Source organism: Orycteropus afer, unplaced genomic scaffold, assembly GCF_000298275.1.
Source record: "Orycteropus afer afer isolate SDZICR_OR568_19922 unplaced genomic scaffold, OryAfe1.0 scaffold00659, whole genome shotgun sequence".
Taxonomy (NCBI): Eukaryota; Metazoa; Chordata; class Mammalia; order Tubulidentata; family Orycteropodidae; genus Orycteropus; species Orycteropus afer.
Window position 1 is genome coordinate 1,126,352 of NW_006922246.1, and position 2,654 is coordinate 1,129,005.

General features: G+C 43.5%; 1 pseudogene; it reads right to left on the reverse strand.

The window, feature by feature from the left end:
* Positions 1-685: 685 nt before the first annotated feature.
* LOC103210825 lies at positions 686-2,284 on the reverse strand (annotated as a pseudogene).
* Between the last annotated feature and the right edge of the window lie 370 nt (positions 2,285-2,654).

A 2,654-nucleotide genomic window follows, 5' to 3' on the forward strand; every position in this document is an offset into this window, starting at 1 on the left:
GTATTTTCTTAAAAGGAACGACTTCCTTCACTGCTCATTCACAAGCAACTTCCTCATCAAGTTGCCCTTCTAAAATGTCTCCTCAGCATTCTGGCAGCACTGTAACACAGGCAGCCTTCTGTCCAGAAATACATTCAAATGGTAGGGTGGAGCATGGTATGGACTATCTCCTCAGTAGGCCTTTGCTGATACAGAAAGGACAGCAGGAAGTCTTGCCAAAAGCTTCTCCCACTGACTACACAGTGAGTAGAAGAATTTGCTTACATGCAGTAAGCTGGAAACTCCCTACTGAAGGGTTTGCCTCATCAATGACTTCCTCAACACATCCACAAGTTCTTTCCACTTGAAGCACTCTGAGGCAGAAGTGGGTGGGTGTCTTGGGGAAAGTACCTTCCTCATGTTTACAGGTTTTATTCTAGTGTGTGTACTGTCATGTTTGGTATAGGCTGAATCATCCCTGAAGCCCTCCTCCACATTTATGACCACCCTATTTTCTCTCCAGGATTTCCCCAATCATAGGTTTAACAACGTGGCTGGAGAATGTCTTATACTCATCAATTCACTGGTTCTCTGGAAATCTTGAAGATTTCCTTTCTACTGGCCAGGGAGAAGTCACATCGGAAGATGTGCCTTCTCTGTGCAGGTTCCTTATAGTGAATCAGGAGTTGAGTATGGCCCACATTCATTATATTTCTATGGGTTTCTCTACAGGATGTGTTCTTTGATGTTGGATGAGGGATGAGCTCCTCCTGAACAGTTTCCCACACTGAGAACACTGGCTGGAAGTCTCCCTGCTATGGAGTCTCTGGTGTACTGCCAGGTGAGAGTTATGCTTGAAGGACTTCCCACATTCTAGATACTGGTATGGGGTCCCCTTAGTATGAATCCTCTGGTGCTTGGTCAGGCAGGAACTATACCTGAAAGCTTTATTTACCACACTGATTACACTCATAGGGCTTCTTACCAGTATGAGTCCTCTGGTGGCGGATGAGGCCAACAATGTTCCTAAACAGTTTCTGACACTGGTTACAACCATAGGGCTTTTCACCAGTATGAATCATCTGGTGCCTCATTAGGTACGTGCTCTCAATAAACATTTTCCCACACTCTTTACATTCATATCGTTTCTCCACAGAATGGGTTTCTGATGCACAATGAGATGAGAGTGGCGGCTGAAAGATTTCTCACACTCTGCACATTCAAAAGGCTTCTCTCCAGTGTGAGTCTGTTCATGCTGGGTGAGGTATGAACCATCTCAGAAGGCGTTCCTGCACTTGCTACACTTATAGGGCTTCTCCCCTGCATGGCTTCGAAGATGCACAGTGAGGTGGAATATGTCGGTGAAGGGTTTCTGACACTCATTACATCTGTAAGGTTTTGCCCCTGTGTGAGTTCTTTGATGTAAAATAAGGGATGAATTTTGGTTGAAGGTTTTTCCACATTCTAGACATTCATATGGTTTCTCTCCAGTGTGAATTCTCTGATGCTGTGTCAGAGATGACCCATCACTGAAGGCTTTCCCACATTTATTGCATTTGTAGGGTTTCTCGCCTGTATGGATCCTTTGATGTACCATCATGTTGTAGTTCTTGGAGAAGGACTTTCCACACTCATTGCAAGTATAAGGTTTCTCTCCAGTGTGAGTTTGGTGATGCAAAACAAGGGAAGAGTTCATTTTGAAGCATTTGCCACACTCAGTACATTTATATGGTTTCTCTCCAGGGTGAGTCCTCCTGTTTTTATTAAGAGATGAGCTCAGGGTAAAGATGTCCCCAAAGTTCTTACCTTCATAGAGTTTCTTGCCTCTTTTCATTATTTTGTGTTCACCAAAGGCAGTAAAACGGTTGAAAGATGGAACGCTTTCAGGATGCTTACAGGGTTTCTCTCTCGCTTGATTTCTTCCAAATTGAGTAATGTCAATGGGTTGGCTGAATGTTTTCCAGCGGGGATCACTTTCACCAGTTCTTTTAGCTGCATAGGCTGGGTTGCAATCCCAACCTGTAACATCTGAGTTATGTACATGGAAACTGTTTGTTATGGGAACACTCTGCCGAGGTGGAAGGTCCTAGTCCGTACTCAAATGCACCCTGAATTCAGGATACTCACAGATGGCTTCCTGAACCCCTGGTTTATCCTGAATTATAGGCATTTGCCTCAAATGTCCCTCCTGATTATTGCAGTCCTAGTCATTGCCTAGAGGAAAGAAATGAGGATCCTTCCTGGTAAATCCTTCCATTGTCAAGCCATGGGATAGTTTTTCCTCAGGAATATTTTGATCTGTCATTTCCAGTGTCGTATCCCAGGCACAGGTGGCCTACAGCAGCCATGTTTAGAGCAGATGCACATGTGCGCCACTGGGACCCCTCACTCTGATTCTTGTGTGTTCCATCTGTCAAAGTCCATGTGAATAGCTGCTGTTTGTGTTGTTGAAAGAAAGTATTTTCAATGAATAAGTCATTGGTCTAAGAAGCAGGATCCAGGATCTTTTCATAGCACATAGTAAGTCACTATGTGCAATTTACAGTAAAGTTGTTGGTTGATAGTGAAGTATCTTGATTAATTAGCTTTTCTGCAGAGGATACTTGTTTTTTCTCTGCCATTTATTTCATTATTCAATTATGTGTTGAAGTCATGACCCTTGCTTGTATCTATAC